Here is a 12,678-nt window from a genome sequence, read left to right on the forward strand (position 1 = left end):
TGCAGGTCCCTGTTTCCCATTGTTCATGACGAGCTAGCACAGCTCAACCGTGCCTCATTACGAGCTGAGCTCGTCATGAGCAGAGAAGGGGTTAATGAAAGATAATTAGGGAGGATTTCCCTTAATAATAGTGACAAGGTTTATAGGTGAAGGAATGTCAAGAAAATAATTCCTTTCTTATCATTATGAATTTTGTTATAGAATGTTGAAAAGGCCATTCAAATGAGCATGTCCTGCTAAAACCCCTTTTTTCTTTTTTTTTTATGAATACGTTCGTAAAACAATAACAACTTGTGGATTAAATCCGAAATAATAAAAGGTAGTGATGCAGAGCCACGTTGGGGGGCGCAGCCTGCATTGGTGGAAAGAGGTGAAAAACAGGAGATAAACAAAGACATTAGGTAAGCTCAATATGGCATGAGGAAGTAGAACAAGGATGCAATTGAAGAATAATCGTTTACACAAAAAACTAAGGGGCATATTATCAAGGGGGTTTATCTCCGCTTTTTTGGCTTTAAAAGCCAAGAAAGAGGAGATAAAATGATCTCCCTATTACCAAGCTGTCGCTAACACCAGTTAGCGACAGCTAGTAGGAGATAGCGACCATCTTGGGCCCCACTTTGCATGTCAGTGATATTTATCACTAATGAGATGCAAAGTGGGCGTGCCAAGATGTTAGAGACTGAAAACAGTCGCTAACATCGCTATCTCCTATTACCAACTTTTGGAGATATTCGCGCTAAGCGGGAATATCTCCAAAAGCTAACACCTGCCCTGAGCTTTTCTTAGCCATGTTATCCAATGGGAGGTGGATAACATGGCTAAGAGCATTTGGTCGATAATGCATGAATATCGCTGACTTTTCAGCGATATTCATGCATTTCGGCCGTTTTTTATCGCATTTGCGATAAACCTTGTTAATAGCAAGGTTTATCTGCGATAAAAATCGCCGATGTGCGGCGATAATTTTTGTCTCTAAACAAGTTAGAGACAAAAATTATCGCTAGTTGTTGGTAATATGCCCCTAAATTTTAAGGTTCGATTAAACATCTAAAAATCTTTAAATATATATTCAAATATTATAAATAGTACGTAGGCTGAAAGAAAAAGGCAGGTTAATCTGGTCAGTCACGCAAGGATGGGGGTGTAGGGAGATCTCTGTAAATTGGAGATCGGTATAGAAGCAGTAGGAAGGGGGGTGGGGTTAAGCCACACACTAAGGAACTTCAAAATAGAGATAGAAATGAATAATGGTAAGGAAGGAAAATGAACTTATCTGCTTGGAGCCGCATTTAAAAAAGGCAGATTGTTGATGGCTTTCATGTGTTGCTATTGTTCTATTCTGGAACCTTTTAATATTGTGATGTAAGCGGCTTCTTGGACTGCATTAAAGGAATAATGCATAATGTAGCCTTGGTTCTTGTAATGCAATATATAAAATATATTATGATTAATACTATAAACCAATTTAAATCTATTACACCCTGATAAAATAGACCCTTATTAAGAATTCCCCCTTTAGACAAACGATTATGGGACAAACCAGGAGATCCGATAACTAAATCACAGGATAAATCTTCAGAATTATCCTGTGCCACATGCAACGGCCCAGCTTCATTCCTGATCGAGGAAAGTCAAGGCCTCACAGGAACCTGTTTCTCACACACCAGTTTGAGAACGAGTATTTAAATACTACAAAGGCAATAGGCTTATGCGTGCCTCTTTTCAAGATGCTATGTGCCTTATTGCAGTGTAATGTCCATAGATTTATGTAGAGTTTAATCAACCATTTAGCCCTAGATGTCCTATAGGTTCTGCAGAAAAATAGGAGATGAGCCTCTGTTTCTTTGTCTAAGCCACAGGAGGGGAAATTCAATGATGTATCATAACCCTCCACCCTTCCAATGGTTGGTAAATGTGCACAAGGAAAGAGTTCTGTGCCTAAATTGGATGTACAGCTTTCTCGCTAGGGCCGGTTAAACCTCATTCAGAAAGTCCTCAAATCGATAGGTTTCTTTAATACCTAAAAATATTATTTTTTGTGTACCTGAGAAGAGACTTGCCAGAACAGAGTTTTATTTAAACCCCTTATAACATCTCACCAACTCCCACCTGGACACTGCAGAGCAAGCAACTGCTAGACCATCCCACAGGCTTGCTTTGACAATATGTATTAGGGTTTTCCTACTATAACAAAGCCATGGTAGCCAGCCACCCCATTTAAGTCCTAGGATGTCCCCCAAAGCCATATAATAGGTCTGCTCCGGAGTCATCCATAATCGTCTCCAAAATAGAAGTGGCTTAAGTCCGGCCCCTTCTTCAATTGATCTAGTGCCTAGGTCCAGTCAAAGTGGGATTGGGGTGGTCCCAACAGGGAGGCTCACTAGTTGGCTTATAAATATATTCTTCACCTGCACAATATCTTTAATAGGTATGTGTCCCCATAGCTCGGCACCATACAAGGCAGCACCTAGGACGTGCATTTTGTAGATCTCAATAGTTGGGTTAACAGGTTTAGAAAAGGATCCCGAATACACCCTTGCAAGCCCACCAGTGTATTGCACCAGTTTTAGCCTTTGTTTGGCAGAATTGAATGACCAGTCGGTATTCTCGCTAAGAGTTAATCCTAGATAGTCAAAATAGGAACCCACTCAAGGAGAGTGCCATTCAGGCAGGGGTTTGAACGTGTAGAATATGATGGGTTCAAAACCATGAATTTGGTTTTAGTAACATTGATTTCAAGGCCCCTCACCCTACAAAATGTGTTGAAACTATCTAATGTCCTTTGGATGCCCATTGGGATCTTAGAAAGGAGAAGAGTTTTATTGGTACTGTCTAAAAACTTCTTGAAAGGGTCTGAGGACCTTTCCTTTCTCTATCTACTCTATCCAATCCAGTAGTTAGTCTAGTAGTACCCAGGCAAAAACTGTTTGCATTGTATCAATTAGACTTATGGGTCTATAATTAGCAAGCAATTGGATAACCTGTCTTATAGATGGGTGTAATCACTGCCCCAAGGCAGGCACCAGGAACTGTCATGCCCTCCACAATAGCCTTGAAAATTGCCCACATATAGGGGCCCCAGACATCTGGTATGAGAAGATTCCTGGGAATTGTATCAATACTCAGAGCCTGATGATGGGCAATCTTACCAATAGCCCTAAGGACTTTCAAGAGAGTTATTGCAGTACAACCCTCCTGCCCTGAACAAGGTAATTCACTTTTTTCAGGCCCTTGGCATGAGAATTCGCTATATGTGCATCCACTCCATCTGATAGCCCATATAGGGACTTATAGTGCTCATTCCATAGATCAGCTGTGATGTTATGTTCTATATTGGCTTTTCCCACACAATTTGCAAATGTAGCTGTATTCCAGAATTTCTTGGAATCCTCGCGCTTGATATCAGTGAGCATAGAGTCCCATTTTGCTTTGTCCCACTCTTTCTTTGTGAAGCTAATGGTTTTATTATGGATACCAATCTTAGCTTTCATCCCACCCTTGTCCTTGCTTTTTAAAGCCTCTATTAAAGCTTGTTTGGCTGCTCTACACTCTTTGTTGAACCATGAGGATATATTCTTACAACAATACCTGTGCCTTGTTTCAGTATAATGTAGATCTTTTAAATTGCCTGCTAATGAGACATGAATATCTGCTACTCTGTCGGAGTACCACACTTTACTATCCATTGAGATACCTTTACACAGAGCTGCTAGGGAAATATTTACCACCTTATACAGAGCATCAATTTTGTCCGGGGACCACTGCATGGTTGGGCAGTATAATTTTCATCTGAACGAGGTAAACCTCAGCCTCTTGTCAAACATATCTATACCTGTTGCTGAGGTACTCATAAAGGGTAGAACTAAGTCAAGGGACAGATTATTATGGTCACTATTGTGTCTGGTTAGTATTTCAAAATCTAAGGCAGAACACCATAATCTTGTGTCCACAAGAATATAGTCAATTTAAGATGAGCATCCTGTCCTATTAAATGTATGTCCACCATGTCTATCTAATTTAGTTTGCCCATTACATGCCTTTATGAAATAGTTCAGTACAACAACATTAATTTGGAGGGCTAGGGGGACCATTTTTTGTTGGAGATTAAGACAGTGCTGGAATGACCCAAAGCCTGTACTCGTCACTTTGTGTATCATCATGATTGGCAGCTAGAGGCTCAAAATGGCAATTAAATTCCCCACCTACTGTCTTAAAGCATTTTCTAGAACTGAGGACCGGAATGATGACAATGCTCTACAGTAGAGGATTCTTGCACCGTGCCCACTAGTCTAGAGTAGACATTTAGCAAGTATACTTCAATACTGGATGCAGAGGTTCATAAACACACAAAATGTAATTTGAGAAGCCCTACAGTCCAGATGGACAGCTACCCAGGTGGACAACCCTCCCAACAGTCTACCCCTCACTCATGTGGGCACTGCCTTGATAAAAACTGCGTAGCCCAAGAGCTCAAATTCTTTCGTCAACCAAGTTTCTTGAAATAGACAGATGTCATTCTGATCTATGAATGACCCCCAACAACTACGTAGCCTGGGAAACTGTCTCCCACTGCACTTTCGCAGGCAGACTCCACATCACCTGAATATGGGGAACCGCCTTGATTGGCTCTGCTCCTTCCTCACTGGCAGAACCCACAGAATCAAACTTCCACCATTCCTCTCTGAACCCACAGAGATCAACTGCAGAGTACCCCAAGGATCGTCGCTCAGTCCCATGCATTTCAAGATCAACATGGCCCCCGTAGTCGCCGTAGTCAGACAGCAATGACTCAAAATTGTATCCTATGCTGACCACACCAAGCTCATCCTCTCCCTCACGAAGGACACCAAGCCCACCAGACTCAGCTTCCAAGAAGGAATGAAAGACATTGCAGCTTGGATGAGAAGCAGCTGTCTGAAACTCAACTTGGAGAAGACAGAAGTCATTGTCCTGGGACTCACCCCCTCAGCTTGGAACAACTCCTAGTGGCACTTTGCCGTTGGCAACCCTCCCATCCCCACATACCACCATCAGAGCCTCTGCATCATTCTCGGCTCCTCCCTCACCAAGACCTGTATATCAACTCAATCCTTGGACATGGCTTAGCACACAGAAATAATCTAAAATGTAAACTATGGAGACCTGACAAGAAATTAATCGATTTAGTAGAAAGTAGATGAGTTAATGCGACAAGTAAAACAACTGCACCTTTTAAACTAACTCTTTGGAATATACCTGAAGAACATAAAATAGTAGAAGGAACAGCTACATTAGCTTTAGACTGGCAAAATAAAGGAAAGCTTTTTATATACAGAAAATGGTAACATATTAAAATAGAATCTGTAGGTTTTGGTGAATGTGAACATACATTTGATGTTTAAGAGACCTGCAGAAGTTATTTAGAAGGAGTCCTTCCTATCCCATGTGTAGTGTGTTATATTTGTGGAAAGAATTCTTATAAGAATTGCCAAAATGATGGCATAGAAGTTGTAAAGTGGGAATATTCTTTCCAAAAATATATCATGTGACACAAATTGAAGGAGAATTAAAAGAACAGAAGAGGAGAATGAAGAGATCTCAATGCAAATTAAATAGTGAGTGATATTTTTAGAGTGTTATTACTTTCTATAGGAGTAACTTTAAACCCACATAACATCTGAAAATCTTCTCTATAGTTGATAAAATAGCCACCAGTACAATTGGAGGGTTTTCTGTTGTAAATAGTGAAATGATTTCAATAAGACTGATGGTGATGCAGAATCAACTTGCCCTAATCATCCTTGTTTCGAAGGAGGGAGGAGTTTGGCTGTTATTAAAGGCCCAATAATTTTGCACCTACCTACTGCATAAGAGCAAAGATTTAGAAAACTACATTAAAAAGATTACTGAGTTAAAGGAAGACTTGACAATTACATTCTAACAGTGTCTGGGAAATTATAGGAAAAGGATTGTCAACTGTTAGCAACTGGTTGGGTAACTTAGGCAATGGACTAGTGATTTTGTACATGATTCTGATGATATTACCTGTAAAATTCAGTTGTTCTAAAATAATACATAGGCAGTGAAAAGAAAAAGATCTGATCTTAAACTAGAGGATGAGCAATGTAAATACTTTGATAAAATAAAAAATCTGGAAGAAAGAGGCTTAAGACAATAAAAACTGCAATTTGTGATGATGTGATGATAAAGTGTGATGGCTTGATTCATTATCAGAGGGTGTTGTAAAAGCTGATCATTCTTTGCATGATATAAAAACTGGTTTTGACAATGAAACCCAAATGTGCATTTTGCACACGTTTAGAAAATAATGTTGACACTAAGAAAAGCTGAAGTGCCAGCACTCTAAAGGTGTGCTTGGATTTATAGAAAAAAATACTTTGAGAATAATTAATTAAAAATGTTTATTAACTGATTTCCTTATTACTTTAACTAAGTTGTTATGAAAAATTATTGTGGGAGAAGCTTTCTATGATGAAAATTAAATCAAATTATTGATATGCAGCAGTATATCTGAGTGACAAATAAGTCGTACACACAATTGTGCAAATAATAATGATGAAACTTTGCATCTCTATTGCCTTGATTCTAACGCACCATAGCAAAGGATGAACTAGTGCAAATAAAAATTGCTACATTGAATATGATTGAAACTTGTAGTATAAATGCTTGATAATGTTAGAGTCTTAGATTTCCTAAAGCCATTTTATTAAAACGACGTATAAGAATTGTTTGCATGTATGTACTTTTAAAATTGTGGTAGTTGTCCACATTTATAGTTGGACATTTCTATGCAGTAACCACTGACAACATTACAATTATTTCTCTATATGGTATGTGTGATTTATTTCATTATTCTTTATCTTAATTATCAGTTTATTTTACTATTATAAGACATGCTAACTGCATTATATTGCCTTTTTCCTTCAATCAATCAATCAGGGAATTGTAAGTGCGCTACTCACCCGAGAGGGTCTCAAGGGGCAGGGGGACAGCAGTTCTGCTCAACTGAAGAGCCAGGTCCTGATGACCTTCCTGAAGGTATCCAGGGAGAAGGTACGTCTGAGTTTGATCAGGAGCTTGTTCAAGGTCTTGGCCATGACGTAGGAGAATGCTCTTCCCCCTGCTTTAGCTCTGTGGATGCGTGGGGTCATGGCAAAGTAGAGGTTGGTGAATCGGAGGTCTCTTTTGGGTACAGTGAGGGTAATTATGTTGTTAATGTATTGGGGACTGGTGTAGTGTAGGCATTTGTAAGCAGAGATGAGTACCTTGAAAGTGACTCCCTTCTCGATGGGGAGCCAGTGGAGCTTTTGTAGGTGTTGGCTGGTGTGCTCATGTTGAGGGATACCAAGGATGAGTCTGGCAGCAGTATTTTGTATTGTCTGGAGCCCGCGGTGTAGGGATTTGTTGATGCCAGTGTAGATGGTGTTTCCGTAGTCCAGCCTGCTGGTGATGAGTGCGTGGGTGACTGTCTTCCTTGACTCGGGGGGATCCATTTGAAAGTCTTACGGAGGATGCGGAGGGTGTTGAAGCAGCTGAAGGCAAAGACATTGACCTGTTGGTTCATGGATAGGGAGGGATTGAGTATGATGCTGAGGTTTCTGGCGTGATCTGTGGGGATGGGGGCTGCTGAGGGTGATGGGCCACCAGGTGTTATTTCATGCTGAAGGGGTAGTTCCGAGGATGTGGACTTCTGTCTTCTCCAAGTTGAGATTTAGGCAGCTGTTGCTCATCCAGGCGGCAACATCCTGCATTCCATCCTAGAAGTTGAGCCTGGGGTTGAGCCTTGGGTTGGTGGGTTGTTCGATGAGGGAGAGGATGAGCTGGGTGTCGTAGGCGTGGGATACTATGTTGAGGCCGTATAGAGCGGGAGGGGGGCCATGTAGATGTTGAAGACTGTAGGGCTCAGCGATGATCCTGGGGGACTTCGCAGTTGACATGTGTGCGTTTGGAGAGGAAGGGAGGCAGTCTGATACTGTGGCTTCTGCCACTGAGGAAGGATCAGATCCAGTCAAGAGCGGTTCCTTGTATGCTAGCATTGTGTAGTCTGGCAGTGAGTGTGCTGTTGGTGACAGTGTTGAATGCTGCTGAGAGGTCAAGTAGATTCAGAGTTGTGGTGTGGCCTTGGTCAAGGAGGGTGCAGATTTCATCTGTGGTGGTGAGCAAGGCGCTCAGGGTGTTGGTTGCATATGAAGATCTACATCTACTCTTTGTGGAGATCTGTGATTGCAACATTGGTTGCTCCAGATTCACTTAAAGAAAAAGCACAATCTGAGTAACAAAATATACCTTTCTGCCTAATTTGCTGTCATTCCATCCAGCGGTTCGGGGTGTAGCTGTGATCAAAGGTCATATGGGATTTAGCATGGGAAAACACACTTTTTTGGCAATCCTTTATCTCGGCCCCTGCTTCACACATCACCCCAAAATGTTCCATGCACAACTAAAATTGTTGGCACATGTGCGCTAGAAGGCGCACAGCACGATAGCCACAACCTAGTGAGGCTCTGCCCGGCTGAGCACCTATCCGACTATTATCTGCCTCATAACTTGCCATCGAGAGGAATTATGGATTGCATCTTTTGAGTAATACTCTCCTGCCTGTCTTGTGGCACTCTTTGGAGGCCTACGATCCTGGCTATCACTGTAACCTGCTCGCTGGGACCAGACCATGCGCCTGCAATATGGCCGCGCCCACGAGGACCTGAAGTCGGACCCCTTGCTTGGTGGTTACGACCCCTCGGCGATCAGCAAGGAATTGCCTGCTCCCTGCGACTCCAGTGGGAGGGCAGCATATCATCAGAGACTGCTGGGCCCGTTGGGGAGGATCAGTTGAACTTCTGCAGGCGTGCGGTTCCGCGGCATGAGGCATCAACTGGACCTCTCTGGAACTGGGCCCCCTTAGACGTGCAGCAGAGGTTGCTGGCATCAGCCCCTGTTTCATTAGCGCTAGTGGCGGTGAGTGGGACATGACCCGGTATGGGCCTGCTTCTGCGGAGCCGGATGTGAGCCTGGTGGGGTCTCCGGCCAATATGCAGTTGTGGGTAGATGGTGTGCACAGGGCCAGTTGGCCGCATCCGCTTGGTCTCAAGCGCAGGGTGCTGCACTATCGATTGCCTCTAAAGCCCTTACCCTGCCTGTAGCCCTGATGGCACACCACCACTTTTGCTTGCTACATGCTGGGTGCTGTGGAAATTGCAATATCCCCTGTTTTCCCTCGCATCTCCCGGAGGCCTGCTGTTGCCTGGTTCTAGCGTTACAATTAAAGGCCTGCTATTGCCTCTGCCTGTAAAGTGCTGGACAACTGCTTTGGGAGTGGTAAGGAATCGTACATGGTCTCTCCTGGACTGGGATGCTCCCCCTACTGTGTGCGCTGCCCAGCGAGTTAATTGGCAGCCAACGGGAGTCTCTTGTGTCTTCCTTGACTTCCATGGGTGGTGCCCTGTGTCATCAGCAAGTGAGTCTCGCTGAGCACTATTATTGAAGGAGTTACGCTAGTAACGATCTTCAGGAGTCTGCTGAGGCCTGCCCTCTGAGTGCCTGGTTGCGTCTCAGTTCTGGCTGAGATGGGGTTAACCTGGCCTGAGATCTGCAGCTTGACTATTCTGATTGTGGTCCCTCTGTGTCTCGCTCTTCCTGCATGATCCTGGAATTGCGGGGTTCCTCCTGGCAGGGCTTTGCTGTGCTGTTTGGCAGCACTAAGGTAAGGGACCTATGCCACGGGACCCCACTGTAAAGGAGGGTCATCACTGGTATTCATGCTTGTGGCCGATTCTTCCCTCACTGACCTCTACTGTGGTAGTATATAGGTGCAAGCACATATCCGTTGGGTGCGACACTAGGCTCAAGGAGCTGACCGCAAAGCATGCGCACTTGATACTACTCTTGAGGCTTGTGTGTGGTCCGCTTTGGGGTTCTCCTCTGAATTTTCACTCCTGTCGAATAGCTTGGCCCAAATCCTCTGTATTATGGGGAGGACTGATAAAACTCAACCTTGCCTCACACTTGGGGCGTGAAAATCTACCAAGACTCCCCAGAAGGCAGCTTCTGATTACGAGGCAGACGCCCAGGAAGAAGGGCCCTTCACACTTGAGACTACACTAATAGCCATGCAGCATAGCCTCCAATCTATAGAGGGCACGATGGAGGCTGTAAATCATCGATTGGACCACATGTCCTTGCAACTTGAAAAGCAAAACACCCGCATGGGGGAAGTCGAGCAGCAGGTGTCTGCGACGGAGGATGGTCTCAGTGATGTTGCAGGGGAGACCCTTAATCCTTAATATGGAGAAAGTTCTCTCCCTCATTCAGGCCAAGAACGAGGATTTGGAGGAACGCTCCAGATGTAACAACATTCGTATTACCGGATTGCCAGAATTAAGAAATGTTGGCAAAATGGAGACATTTGTTGAAACCTTAATCAGGGAACTTTTTGGTTCTGATCAGCTCTCTCCTATGTTTATTATTGAGCGGGCTCATCACTCTCCCACAGCTAGGCCGGTCCCGGGAGCTCCACCATGCCTCATTGTCGCGCGGGTGTTGAATTTTAGGGATTGTGATGTTATCTTAGGCATGGCAAGGGACAAGGGCACTATTGAACATCAGGGCAACGCGCTTTAATTTTTCCTGATTTTACTGTTGCTGTGCAAGCTGCGAGAAGTGAGTGTGGAGCTGTCAACATTTTTTTGCAATCTGAGGGGGTTCCTTATGCCATGCTATATCCTGCCCGCTTGAGGATCGGCCATGACCGGGAATCACACATTTTCACTAATCCCAAGGCAGCTCTGGCCCATGCAACACACCTAAAGAGGAGGCAATGCGAACCTAGGGCAACATCGGACGATGAGGAGCAGAAGGCCTAGGGGGTGCAATTGTAGAACGTGTCAGGCCACAACACTTTTCTTGAAATGTCATTGTTTATTTTGTGCAATCCTGTGATTCATATATGCATTACTTGAGTTATTCCCTTAGATAGGTTGGTGCAGTGGAGTTCCCAGTAACATGCACATTTTTCTTGCAATGTATATTATCCATAGGATGGCTCTTATCAGGCACAAGTACAAATTCTTGCTCAGCCACCTCCCACCTGATGGGAGGATAATAGCACTCAGACGCCCCCTCATGGGAGTACCGCATCTCTGTTTTGTTTGGTTGTTTCCTAGTTGGGGGTGGGTTGTAGAGGGTGGGGATGGTTTTGGCGAGTTGGGGACGCTGAAGTGGAAGGGGGTATGGGGGGTAGAGGGGTGAAGGGCCAACACTTTATGTCTTTTATTTTGTGAAAGTCACCCTTATGATTTTGATTGCGGACACATGTCTCTGATATCTCCAATTGCTCTACTGCTTCACAAAACGTTGACTTTATGGGTGGTAAAATACAATTTCTAAACTGGAATGTCCACGGCCTGAATACCCCCAAAAAGATTTGGTTTACAATTGCTTATTTAGACCTTCTAGATGTTCAGATCGACTTTTTACAGGAAACCCACCTAACAAGATTATCAGAAAAGAACGTGGGTGGTAGATGGGCGCGAGTACAACTAGCGTTCTCCTATTCCAGCTATGCATGGGGGGTGATCATTCTGGTCAAACTAGGGGTTATTATATTACTTGAACTGAGACGGATGACTTAGGCCGGATAGCGTTACTGCATGGTCAGCTGGGTGGGGCAAATCTGCTTTTGGTGAATGTGTATGGACCAAACATTGATGATCCGGCTTTCTTTGCGGATGTCTGGCTGTGCATCGCAGGTTTTCCAGATGTGAAGATAATATGGGAAAGTGATTTTAATCTATGCCTGGACATCACTGTTGACCCATATGAGTAGTGCGACGGTGCGAACTAAGCACGCTTTGGAGACGTTGCTGGGTTTGATGGATGCAGGAAATTTGCATGATGTTTGGCATTTGCAACACCCTGGAGAGCGTGAGAGCACATTTGTTTCCTCTGTGTATGGGATCTTGTCTCACCTGGATTACTGGCTGGTCACTGAGGCTGCGTGCACTTGGGCGGTTGGAGTGTGCCATCCAGCTCGGATTCTATCAGATCACTCCCCAATGCTCCTGGAGCTTCAGGTTCCTGCATGTGGAGACTACAGCCCTACTCACTAACTATCTTCAGGCACACAGTTGGGAAGGCCATCCACAACTACTTTAAGGAGAATGTGGGGTCAGTTGACAGTGCAGGTGTTATGTGGGAAGCATTTAAGGTCACTATCAGGGGGATCTGCATGCGGCGCAGGCTGGTGTCTGCGGACATTTCCACTATTGAACGTGCCCATTAGAAGAACCCTTTGCCAGAGACACTACCTGGGAGCCATGAATAAGTTACCAAAATTAATGACAGCATCAATCAGGAGATGGTTCACAGATCCAGATGCAGTAAGGCTAGATATTACGGTGAGGGGGAAGTTCAAGTCGCTCTCTAGCGCGGAAATTGGCAGCTCCACATAGTCAAGAGTATATCACGGAGCTGCGTGATGAGGCGGGGTGGATCATTACATCACATCTGAGATCAGTGGGCCCAAACTTGATTTCTACACTAGACGTTATGAAAATAAGGACGTGGCACAGTCAGAAAATATTCACTCCTATTTGGATGATGTTGCACTTGGTTGGCTGTCCAAGGGTCATAGGGAATATCTTGTTAAAACTTTCGATGTGGAGTACATAAAGCTGGCTA

Source organism: Lissotriton vulgaris, chromosome 4_1, assembly GCF_964263255.1.
Source record: "Lissotriton vulgaris chromosome 4_1, aLisVul1.2, whole genome shotgun sequence".
NCBI classification, from domain to species: domain Eukaryota; kingdom Metazoa; phylum Chordata; class Amphibia; order Caudata; family Salamandridae; genus Lissotriton; species Lissotriton vulgaris.